General features: G+C 44.2%; 1 long non-coding RNA gene across 1 annotated transcript in view; it reads left to right on the top strand.

The window, feature by feature from the left end:
• The window catches only part of LOC114674935 (uncharacterized), a 32,176-nt gene extending 20,427 nt beyond the window's left edge, over nt 1–11,749 (top strand). The window contains exon 3 of the long non-coding RNA XR_003726027.2: nt 11,653–11,749. This is a non-coding gene — a long non-coding RNA (uncharacterized LOC114674935). The remainder of the gene's footprint in view (nt 1–11,652) is intronic.
• The last annotated feature ends 1,415 nt before the right edge of the window (nt 11,750–13,164 follow it).

Below are 13,164 nucleotides of genomic sequence, written 5' to 3'. Positions count from 1 at the left end.
TTCGTTTTGTTTTGTTTTTTATTGTGTGAGACTTTCTCTGAAATTGCCTCACTTTTAGCATCCACAGCCTCTAGGTACTAATTGCCATAAGCAACTCTCAGTCATTATGACAACCCAAAACAATCCCATTTATAACACATGTCCAAGTGTTCTCTAGGTGGGGGCCCACCTGTTGAGGGCCATTGAGGAATAAATATACCCAATATTCAGAATACCTAAATATTCTCGTTTCAATCCTGCCACTAGCTATAAGATTTGATCTTCCAGTGCCTATATTTCTGTCTATTACAATTATGTGCTTGAAAAATACCCTAGGCCCCAGGGCCATAAATGATTTATTTGACTCTGGGGAACAGTCCATTTGAACTTCTTTACATACATAGATTTTGTCTAATTTAATAGAATTTTTTTTCAGAGTTGAAAGCTCATGGAAAAGTAAAAAGAAACAAACAAAAATATTGAATTTTCACTTAATTATTTGGTACTCAGGAATTAATAGACCACCATGATGGCCACTCCTGTCACCAGGTTGCTGTTAGATGGGCGTACCACTGAAAAGTTATTAATGAAATTGAATACAGGTTATTATATCATTATGAGTTGATCACCATTCATTTTCTTTTTTTGTTTGTTTTGTTTTGCTTTGTTTTATTTGACATAGAGTCTCTCTCTGTCACCCAGGCTGGAGTGCAGTGGTGCAATCTTGGCTCACTGCAACCTCTGCCTCCTGGGTTCAAGTGATTCTCCTGCCTCAGCCCCCTCCAGTAGCTGGGATTACAGGTGCCCGTCACCACACCTGGCTAATTTTTGTATTTTTAGTAGAGATGGGGTTTCACCATGTTGGCCAGGCTGGTCTCAAACTCCTGACCTCAAGTGATCCGCCCACCTCGGCCTCCCAAACTGCTGGGATTACAGGCGTGAGCCACCCACTGTGCCCGGTCTGATCACCATTAATTGTCATAAAGTTCCATTATGAAATTGGGGTATGAAGGGTGAATTAAAAAAAGGAAACAAATATGAATGAAGCTACCTTCGTAAGTCAGTATTGTTTTCAATGAGATGTCCATGGAGCTGCCACACATAAGGATTCATTTTATTCTCATTATTTATTATGAGTATTTCAAAAATAGAGCAAAGTTAGTCCCAGCTACTCAGGAGCCTGAGGCAGGAGGCCCACTTGAGCCCAGGAATTCAATGCTGCAGTGTGCTATGCAGTCTGCAGTGAGCTAGACTCAGTTGAGTCTGTGAATAGCCACTATACTCCAGCCCGGGCCACATAGTAAAACTCCATCTCAAAATAAAATAAAATAAATAAAATAAAATAAAGCAAAAAGAATAGGAAATTGAACATCCTTGTACTTACCAAGTAGTTTGAAAAATCATTAACCTTTTGCCACATTTGCTTCATTTCTGCACTGTTTTAAAGTACAGATATCGTGATATTTCACTTCTAAAAACTTTAACATTAATCTCTGTCTTAGTTCACCAGGCATGATGGTGCACGCCTGTGATCCCAGCTACTCGGGAGGCTAAGGCAGGAGAATTGCTTTAACCCAGGAGGTGGAGGTTGCAGTGAGTTGAGATCGTACCACTGCACTCCAGACTGGGTGACAGAGGGAGACTCTGTCTCAAAAAAAAAATTCTTTTTTTTCTTTCTTAGTTCCTTTGTACTGCTCTAGCAGAATACTATAGATTGTGTGGCTTATACACGGCAGAAATTATTTCTCACAGTTCTGGAGGCTGGGAAATCCAAGATCAAGAAGATTCGGTGAGTGCCTTCTTCGTATTTCATAGAGCCATCTCTTTGCTGTGTCTTCACATGGTAGAAGGGGAAAGGGAGCTCTCTGGAGTCTCTTATGAAAGTATTAATCCCTTAGAGTGTGGAGTATTCATGGTCAAACCACCTCCTAACAACCTCACTTCCTCACACCATCACACTGGGGTTTAAGATTTCAACATATAAATTTTGGGGAGACACAAACATTCAGCCCATAGCAATCTCTAAATAAATAACTTTCTCTTATGTATCCACGACAATACTGTAAACGTAAGGAAACGAGCAATAATTTCTTACTATTACCTAATACCCAATTCCTTTGCAAATGTCTTCAATTGCCTAAAAATTGCCTTTTATAAGTCCGGGCGCGGTGGCTCACACCTGTAATCCCGGCACTTTGGGAGGCCGAGGTGGGTGGATCACGAGGTCAGGAGATTGAGACCATCCTGGCTAATACCGTGAAACCCCGTCTCTACGAAAAATACAAAAAAAATTAGCCGGGCATGGTAGCGGGCGCCTGTAGTCCCAGCTACTCCGGAGGCTGAGGCAGGAGAATGTCGTGAACCCGGGAGGTGGGGCTTGCAGTGAACCGAAATAGCCACTACACTCCGGCCTGGGCGACAGAGTGAGACTCCATCTCAAAGAAAAAAAAAAAAAAAATTGCCTTTTATAGTCCCTTCCTTCCTTCCTTCCTTCCTCCCTCCCTCCCTCCCTCCCCTCCCCCCTCCCCTCCCCCCTCCCCTCCCCTCCCCTCCCCTCCCCCCTCCCCTCCCCTCCCCTCCCCCCTCCCCTCCCTCCCTCCCTCCCTCCCTCCCTCCCTCCCTCCCTCCCTCCCTTCCTCCCTTCCTCCCTTCCTTCCTTCCTTCCTTCCTTCCTTCCTTCCTTCCTTCCTTCCTTCCTTCCTAACAGTAAGAATTCAGTCAAGGATCATTGACTGTCTTAAACTTATATCTCTTTGGCCTTTTAAAATTTAGACCTTCTTTTTTCTTTTTCTTTTTTTTTTTTTTGTTGTTGTTGTTGAGGTGGACTCTCACTTTTTTTTTTTTTTTTTCTGAGGTGTAGCCCAGGCTGGAGTGCAGTGGTGCGATCTCGGTTCACTGCACACTCCACCTCCCAGGTTCAAGCGATTCTCCTGCCTCAGCCTCCTGAGTAGCTGGGATTAGAGGCGCCTGCCACCATGCCCAGCTAATTTTTATACTTTTAGTAGAGAATGGGGTTTCGCCATGTTGGCCAGGCTGGTCTCGAACTCCTGACCTCAGGTGATCCACCTGCCTCGGCCTCCCAAAGTACTGGGATTACAGGCATGAGCCACTGCACCCAGCCAGACCTTCTTTTTTCTTATTTGATGACACTGACTTTTGGAAGAGAATGATCAAATATTTTGTAGCATGTCTCACGTTTTAACTTTATATAATTATTTCTGTGTCATAACACTCAGATTGTTTATCTTCTTGCAATTAATTTGTGAAGAGGAAGTTAGATCTAAAAGCTTGATTAAGAATACTACATAGGTGATGTATGCTTTATATATATCACATCAGGAGGCACTTTTTGGTTTGTTTGTTTTTGAGAAGGAGTTTTGTTCTTGTTGCCCAGCCTGGAGTGCAATGGCACAATCTCGGCTCACTGCAACCTCCGCCTCCCAGGTTCAAACGATTCTCCTGCCTCAACCTCCCAAGTAGCTGGGATTACAGGCGGGCACCACCACTCCCAGTTAATTTTTTAATTTAGTAGAGACGGGGTTTCATCAGTTTGGTCAGGCTGGTCTCGAACTCCTGACCTCAAGTGATCCACCCACCTCCACCTCCCAAAGTGCTGGGATTACAGGTGTGAGACACTGCACCCAGCCAGGAGGCACATTTTTTTAATGTGTCTATTATTAATGATGCTAACTTTGTTCACTGAATTAAGGTGTTTTTTGCTTGTTAAAGGACAATATTTGATAAGGGTAATCCTTAGCAAGCTTAACTGGGAAAAAAAAAAGGGTAAGCTCGGGACTCTCAAACAAATACAAAACGAACATATGCCAAAGACGTTATTTAGTTCATTAATTAGTGAGGAAACCAGTAAGATATTACAATTGGTTTAAAGGAAAATCCAAAAAGCAGACACATATACAGGCTGAATAAAAGTTAAAATGGATTTGCTCAAACTGGTCAATATCCATAGGGCAATAATCAACTGCACCTTTACTAGACAATTTCCATTTTTCTAAGGACCTGAATCATTTGCAGTGTTCTCAATATTCTAGAACTTATAAGCTTGAAAAATAGCTCAAAAATAGTAAAAGGCCAGTGGAATCAGATAACCTGGACAACATCTATTTTCCATAGAAGAATAGAATCTTTGATTCATTTCAAAGTCTTTCATGATTTTTTCCCACACCCTAAATCTTTTTATTACAACATTAACAGTTTTTACTTTTCAATCAGGGAGTTATCTGTGGAGTCATACTTAGTGCCATGGGAACATCCAGTTTCCAGGATGTAGGGGAGATGTAATGGTTTTGTGTAGTGATTTTAACACACTCATTGATAATTTTTGTCTGAATCAGTTATTTCACTGAGGGTAGCAAAATGGGGATTGTTCCTTTTTTTTTTTTTTTTTTTTTTGAGACGAAGTTTCGCTCTGTTGCCCAGGCTGGAGTGCAGTGGCGTGATCTCAGCTCACTGCAACCTCCCCGTCCCAGGTTCAAGTGATTCTCCTGCCTCAGCCTCCCAAGGAGCTGGGATTAATTCTTATATTTTTAGTAGAGACCAAGGTTTCACCATGTTGACCAGGCTGGTCTCAAACTCCTGACCTCAAATGATTCACCCATCTCGGCCTCCCCAAGTACTGGGATTACAGGCGTGAGCCACCATGCCTGGACTGGGGGTTGTTCCAATTTTATTATTTCTTCTCCATTTATTAGCAGGCAGTCTTCAGAAAAGAAGAGTTTCGTTTTCAGCTAAGACCATTTTATTACCCCTGAAATACAATTCCTACGGAGAAGGCAAAACAGTTGCTTAGATCATCTCCTGTAACAACCAATTTTCAGAATTAGGAGCATGTATAATAATTACCTCACAGGTTGAGAAATAAGATTTGGTTTGGTTTTGGGCTTTTGGTGTATTTTTTTTCTTATTTCATGTGTTTTGCTTAATTATATTCATTATTTTTTATGCTCAAATAATCACAAATTTAATCAGTGGGAGCCGCTTCAATCTAATTCATTTATCTTTTCAATATGCTTTCATTAACCTTTTTTCTTTTTAAATGACAAGCTCTTTTCTGAAGCCTCCATTAATATTTGAGGATCTCCTTGCTTCTGGGGAAAAAAATGCACCAGAATGGTAAAACAAAAGAAAGAAAAAGAAAAGAAAGAGAAAAAGCAAGAGAAGACAAAAAAATACCAGTATTGGCCGGGTGTGGTGGCTCACCCCTGTAATCCCAACACTTTGGGAGGCCGAGGCGGGCGGATCATGAGGTCAAGAGATCCAGACCATCCTAGCTAACATGGCGAATCCCTGTCTCTACTAAAAATACAAAAATTAGCTGGGTGTGGTGGTGCGCCCTTGTAGCTCCAGCAACTCGGGACACTGAGACAGGAGAATTGCTCGAACCCGGGAGGCAGAGGTTGCAGTGAGCCGAGATCATGCCACTGCACTGCAGCCTGGCAACAGAGCAAGACTCCGTCTTAAAAAAAAAAAAGAAAAAAAAAAAGAAAAACCAGCATCAGAGATTAAGGAGGGTTCACCACCATAGAGCCTATAGACATCTATGGTAACACAGACATCCTGGCTAGTTAAGCCAGGTGTGGTGGCTCACACCTATAATCCAAGCACTTTGGGAGGCTGAGGTGGGAGGATCACTTGAGGCCAGGAGTTCGAGAGACCAGCCTGGGCAACATAGGGACACCTTGTCTCTACAAAAAATAAACAAAATTAGCAAGATGTGGTGGCTTGTGCCTGTAGTCCCAGCTACTCTGGAGGCTGAGGCAGGAGAATCATTTGAACCCGTGAAGCAGAGGTTGCAGTGAGCCGAGATCATGCCACTGCACTCCAGCCTGGGTGACAGAGCAAGACGTTGTCTTAAGAAAAACACACATGGCCGGGCGCAGTGGCTCACGCCTGTAATCCCAGCACTTTGGGAGGCCGAGACGGGCGGATCACGAGGTCATCCTGACCTCCTGGAGATCGAGACCATCCTGGCTAACACGGTGAAACCCCGTCTCTAATAAAAAATACAAAAAACTAGCCGGGCGAGGTGGCGGGCGCCTATAGTCCCAGCTACTCGGGAGGCTGAGGCAGGAGAATGGCGTGAACCTGGGAGGCGGAGCTTGCATTGAGCCGAGATCCGGTCATTGCACTCCAGCCTGGGTGACAGAGCGAGACTCCGTCTCAAAAAAAAAAAAAAAAAAAAAAGAAAAACACACAAAAAAGGCTAGTAAGGAGACACTATGAACAGCTTTATTCCAATATATGTGTTAATACAGATGAAATGGAAAAATTCAATTTTATTGATCTTATTTCTTTTATTACTTTTATATATTTTTTTAATTTTATTGATCTTTTCAAAACAACAGCTTTTGGTCTCATTCATTTTCTCTGTTTTTCTTTTATTATTTTTATTTCTAATTAAAATGTAAAAGTTTATTTTCAGATATACAAGATAAGATATACAAGATATGGCCGGGGGCGGTGGCTCATGCCTGTAATCCCAGAACTTCGGAAGGCCGAGGCGGGCAGATCATGAGGTCAAGAGATCAAGACCTTCCTGGCCAAGATAGTAAAACCCTGTCTCTACTAAAAATACAAAAATTAGCCGGGCGTGGTGGCAGTCGCCTGCAATCCCAGCTACTCACGAGGCTGAGGCAGGAGAATCGCTTGAACCCGGAAGGTGGAGGTTGCAGTGAGCCGAGATTTCGCCACTGTACTCCAGCCTGGCAACAGAGTGAGACTCTGTCTAAAAAAAAAAAAAAAAGGCCGGGCGCGGTGGCTCAAGCCTGTAATCCCAGCACTTTGGGAGGCCGAGACGGGCGAATCACGAGGTCAGGAGATCGAGACCATCCTGGCTAACACGGTGAAACCCCGTCTCTACTAAAAAATACAAAAACTAGCCGGGCGAGGTGGCAGGCGCCTGTAGTCCCAGCTACTCGGGAGGCTGAGGCAGGAGAATGGCGTAAACCCGGGAGGCGGAGCTTGCAGTGAGCTGAGATCTGGCCACTGTACTCCAGCCTGGACGACAGAGCCAGACTCCGTCTCAAAAAAAAAAAAAAAAGACGTGTTTGCAATTATTTTTATCTTAGAATATGTACCTATAAGGATATACTATATTTCAATATTAAAATAATCATATAAAGTAAATACTTTCTCTGTGTAGTGATACTACCTGATATAGAATTAGGTTCATTTGTTCAAATTTGTTTTCAATTTTGGGATTTCAAAAAAATGTTTAAGTTAGGTTTTAATTTGACCAGGCTCAGCAGCTCATACCTGTAATCCCAGCACTTTGGGAGACCAAGACAGGAGGATTGTTTGAAGTCAGGAATTCAAGACTAGCCTGGACAACGTAACAAGACCCTATCTCTACAAAAAATAATTTTAAAAAAGTAGCCGACCATTGTGACATGCATCTGTAGTCTTAGCTACTAAGGAGGCTGAGGCAGGAGGATCACTTGAGCCCAGGAGTTTGAGATTACAGTGAACTGTAATTATGCCACTGCACTCTAACTTGGGCAACAGAGTCAGACCCTGTCTTTAAAAAAATAATAATATATTGACCAGGCACGGCAGCTCACGCCTGTAATCCCAGCACTTTGGGAGTCCGAGGCAGGCGGATCACAGGGTCAGGAGATGGAGACCATCCTAGCCAACATGGTGAAACTCCGTTTCTACTAAAATATAAAAAATTAGCCGGGCATGGTGGTGCGTGCCTGTAGTCCCAGCTACTCTGGAGGCTGAGGCAGGAGAATTGCTTGAACCTGGGAGGCAGAGATTGCAGTGAGCCGAGATCACACCACTGCACTCCAGCCTGGCGACAGAGCAAGACTCCATCTCAAAATAATAATAATAATAATAATAATAATAATAATAATAATAATAATTTTAAATAATGGGCAGAACATTTACATGTTTCAAAAGCCAAAACGATATAAAAGGGTATACTCAGAAGTCTCTCTTCTATTCCTGTCTTCTCACCTCCCTCCCCACCCCCTGAGTTAACTATTTTGATCAGTTTCTAGTTTATTATTCTAGCATTACTGTTTGAAAATATATGCACATATAAATACGTACATATATGTGTCTATGTGTATGTATTCTTATTTCTCCTCTTTTCTCACACAAAATATAGCATACTATAAACACTGTTTGACTGGGTGCGGTGGCTCACGCCTGTAATCTTAGCACTTTGGGAGGTCGAGGCGGGCGGATCACCTGAGGTCAGGAGTTTGAGACCAGTCTGGCCAACATGGTGAAACCCCATCTCTACTAAAAATACAAAAAAATTAGCCAGGCGTGGTAGCACATGCCTGTAATCCCAGCTACTTCGGAGGCTGAGGCAGGAGAATAGCATGAACCCGGGAGGCGGAGCTTGCAGTGAGCCGAGATGGCACCACTGCACTCCAGCCTGGGCGACAGAGCGAGATTCTGTCTTTTTTTTTTTTTTTTTTTTTTTTTTTTGAGATGGAGTCTTGCTCTGTCCCCCAGGCTGGAGTGCAGTGGCCGGATCTCAGCTCACTGCAAGCTCCTTCTCTCGGGTTCACGCCATTCTCCTGCCTCAGCCTCCCGAGTAGGTGGGACTACAGGCACCCGCCACTTCGCCCGGCTAGTTTTTTGTATTTTTTAGTAGAGACGGGGTTTCACCGTGTTAGCCAGGATGGTCTCGATCTCCTGACCTCATGATCCGCCCGTCTCGGCCTCCCAAAGTGCTGGGATTACAGGCTTGAGCCACCGCGCCCGGCCGAGATTCTGTCTTAAAAAAAAAAAAAAAAAAAATTAGCCGGCCCTGCTGGCACATTTCTGTAATCCCAGCCACTCAGGAGGCTGTGGAAGGAGAATCACTTGAACCCGGGAGGTAGAGGTTGCAGTGAGCCAAGATCGTGCCACTATACTCCAGCCTGTGCTACGGAAGCGAGACTCCATCTCAATAAATAAGTAAATAAATAAATAAATAAGGTTGTTGTTGTTTTTGAGATGGAGTCTCGCTCTGTGCCCAGGCTGGAGTGCAGCAGTGTGATCTTGGCTCACTGAAACCTCCACGTCCAGGGTGCAAGAGATTCTCCTGCTTCAGCCTCCCGAGTAGCCAGGATTAAAGGAGCATGCCACCTCACCCAGCTAATTTTTGTATTTTTAGTAGAGATGAGGTTTCACCATGTTGGCCAGGCTGGTCTCGAACTCCTGACCTCAAGAGATCTGCCCGCCTTGGCCTCCCAAAGTGCTAGGATTACAGGTATGAGCCACCGTGCCTGGTCAACACTGCTTTGCATCTTGCTTTTTAGACATAATGATACATTTTGGAAATTAATTGGTATTATTATACAGCTACTGTAGTGGGTTAAATTTTTTCCCCCAAAAGATGTGTTCATCCAGAACCTGAGGATATGACCTTATTTGGAATAAGGGTCTTTGCAGATGCAATTAAGGTAAGAATCTTAAGTTGGGCACTGTGGCTTACACCTGTAATCCCAACACTTTGGGAGGCCAAGGCAGGCAGATCACCTGAGGTCAGGAGTTTGAGACCAGCCTGGCTAACATGGTGAAATGCCATCTCTACTAAAAATACAAAAAATTAGCCAGGTGTGGTGGTGGGTGCCTATAATCCCAGTTACTTGGAAGGCTGAGGCAGGAGAATCTCTTGAACCCGGGAGGTGGAGGTTGCAGTGAACCGAGATCACACCACTGAAGTCCAGCCTGGGCAACAGAGCCAGACCCTGCCTCAAAAATTAAAAAAAAAAAAAAAAAGACAAGACCATTTTGGATTAATGTGAGCCCTAAATCCAATTAGGAGTGTACTTATAAAAGAGAGGGAGTTTTGGCTGGGCGAGGTGGCTCATGCCTGTAATTCCAGCACTTTTGGAGGCCGAAGTGGGTGGATCACAAGGTCAGGAGTTCGAGACTAGCCTGAGCAACATGGTGAAACCCCTGTCTCTACTAAAATACAAAAATTAGCCATGGGTGGTGGCACGCGCCTGTAATCCCAGCTACTTAGGATGCTGAGGTGGGAGAATCGCTTGAACCCCGAAGGCAGAGATTGCAGTGAGCCAAGATCGTGCCTCTGTACTCCAACCTGGCTGATAGAGCAAGACTCCACCTTAAAAAAAAAAAAAGAGAGGGAGTTTTGAGACAGAGGGGAAGGCCATGTGAAGATGGAGGTAGAGATTAGAGTGATGCAGAAGCAAGGAGAGAAGCATGGAACATATTCTCCTTCAGAGCCTCCAGAAGGAATCAACCCTGCTGATACCTTGATTTTGGTCTTCTGGCCTCCAGAACTGTGAGATAATAAAACTCCGTTGTCTTAAGCCACCAAATTTATAGCAATTTGTTACAGCAGTCACAATAAACTAATACAGAGACCTTCCTCATGCTTTTTTTTTTTTTTTTAAATGACTGAATAGTATCCTTCTGTGCCTGTACAATGGTTTATTCAATCAGTTTTCTATTGATGGACACATGAATTGCTCCCAAACTTTTGTTTGTACAGATAATGCCCAGGTATAATTTACATTTATTTCCGAGAAGTGGGATTGCTGGGTCAAAAACGGTAAATGCATTTGCCTTTTTGCTAAATATGATCAAATTCCTCTCCATAGGGCCTGTAATATTTTGCACTCCAACCAGAAATGAATGAGAACGCCTACTTCTCCACAGGCTCACCAACAGAGTACATTTTCAAACTTGAATTTTTGCCAATCTGATCAACAAGACATGATATTTCAGTGTACCGATCCGTTGCATTTCCCTTATTATGAGTGAAGTTGAACATTTTTTCATGTTTGAGACTCCTTGCTTTTCTTTTTCTGTGAACCCTCTGATCATGTCTTTCACTGATTTTTCTATTTGTTTTTTTCTTCTCAATTGTTAAGAACTTTTGCAACATAATTATAATTTGCAAATTTTTTGTTTCTTCTATTTCTTTTTTTTTTTTTTTTTTTTTGAGACCGAGTCTCACTCTGTCGCCCAGGCTGGAGTGCAGTGGCCGGATCTCGGCTCACTGCAAGCTCTGCCTCCCGGGTTTACGCCATTCTCCTGCTCAGCCTCCCGAGTAGCTGGGACTACAGGCACCCGCCACCTTGCCCGGCTAGTTTTTTGTATTTTTTTTAGTAGAGACGGGGTTTCACCATGTTAGCCAGGATGGTCTCGATCTCCTGACCTCGTGATCCGCCCGCCTGGGCCTCCCAAAGTGCTGGGATTACAGGCTTGAGCCACCGCGCCCGGCCTGTTTCTTGTATTTCTTTTGTCCACGTCTATGGTTTTTTACCATGCGCCCCCCAACTTTTTTTTTCAATTATTATTATTTTTTGTTTGTTTTGAGATGCCCTGGCTAATTTTTCTACTTTTAGTAGAGATGGGGTTTCACCATGTTGGCCAGGCTGGTCTCGAACTCCTGACCTCAGGTGATCTGCTCTCCTTGGCCTCCCAAAGTGCTGGGATTACAGCTGTGAGCCACCGCACCTGGCCTTTTTTCAGTTTTTAACACGAAAGGACTGTTGATGCTTCGCAGCCTAAGGAGCCTTTCTGTCCTTTATCCTTCTGAGTCTATGCTGAGCTATATTCTACTCTGAATCATCGCTCACCGATATCTGACTCCTTCTCTCTATCAGCCTTTCTCAATTAGAATCAGAGATTTTAGCTACACTATAGCTCCTGTCACTCCTTTTTCTTTTTATATCTCAGATTGATTTCCTCAGAAAGCAAAGCCTGAGGCAGAGGACGTATATGCCGTTTCCCATTGGGGGAGCAAAGCAGAGAAGGACGGAGAGCCAATGAAATGGTATGTTATCAAGCTGGCCATCTTTATGTGCAATATGATTGCTCAATCTGTGGGACTGTGCCCCAGAGAAGCCCCATTTCGTCAGTCTCAGGACTTCTCTAGCTGGTGGAAGCAGGAGGAAGCTGGGGCAGGAGACAGGGACACCAAAGAGGAATGAATTGATTCATTGTCTCCTGTCACTCTTGGGTGGAAGGTTTGCCCCACAGATATTTGCCGATTGACCAGTCATCAAATCTAAACTTTTTCTTTTTTTTTTTTTTTTTGAGACAGGGTGTCACTGTCGCCCAGACGTGAGTGCAGTGGTGCGATAATGAAACCACCCTTGCGAAATTATGACTGAGACAGTGAATGAGATCTAACTTTTCTGTTTTTTTTTTTTTTTTTAAGACAGAGTCTTGCTGTCACCCAGGCTGGAGTGCAGAGGCCATCTCGGCTCACTGCAATCTCTGCCTCCTGGGTTCAAGCAATTCTCCTACCTCAGCCTCCTGAGTAGCTGGGATTATAGGCATGTGCCACCATGCCTGGCTAATTTTGTATTTTTAGTAGAGACAGGGTTTCACCATGTTGGCCAGGCTAGTCTCGAACTCCTGACCTCAGGTGATCCACCCACCTCGGCCTCCCAAAGTGCTGGGATTACAGGTGCGAACCACCACTCCTGGCCCCTCACAGGCTTCTCTAACCACAGGCTTATACAAGGGATGCATCACTTGTTTCCTTACTCTTTACTCATATTGAGAAAAGTCCTGGATTTTCAAGTCGGACAATAAAAATACAGCCGGGAAGCCTGGTGAAAGAGAGTGGTCTGAGGCTCTTTTTTTGAATAAACTGACCCTAACCCTATCAGAAAACTATCATTCAATGAGTTGACCTTATTAAGAGTTTCGACTTGGCCAGGCGCAGTGGCTCACACCTGGAATCCCAGCACTTTGGGAGGCCAAGGCAGGAGGATGGCTTGAGCCCAGGAGTTCAAGACTAGTCTAGGTAACATAGCAAGACCCTGTCTCTACAAAAATTAGCCAGACATGGTGGAGCATGCCTGTATTCCCAGCTACTAGGAAGGCTGAGGCAAGAGGATCATTTGAGCCCGTGAGGTCGAGGCAGCAGTGAACCGTTATTGTAACTGCCCAGTGGGTTCACCTTGCCCGCTGCCTAGACAGAGCCGATTCATCAAGACAGAAGAATTGCAATAAAGAGTAATTCACGCAGAGCCGGCTGTGCAGGAGACCAGAGTTTTATTATTACTCAAATGACTCAAATCAAATCGGGAAGCAGAGTTTTTAAGGACAACTTGGTGGGTGAGGGGAAGCCAGTAAGCTGGGAGTGCTGATTGGCCAGGGATGAAATCATAGGGAGTCGGAGCTGTGTTCTTGCGCTGAGTCAGTTCCTGGTTGGGGGTCACAAGATCAGATGAGCCA

The sequence above is a fragment of the Macaca mulatta genome, chromosome X, assembly GCF_049350105.2.
Source record: "Macaca mulatta isolate MMU2019108-1 chromosome X, T2T-MMU8v2.0, whole genome shotgun sequence".
NCBI classification, from domain to species: Eukaryota; Metazoa; Chordata; class Mammalia; order Primates; family Cercopithecidae; genus Macaca; species Macaca mulatta.
Note: the sequence above shows the minus strand (reverse complement) of the source record. Positions and strands in the feature narration are given on the sequence as shown.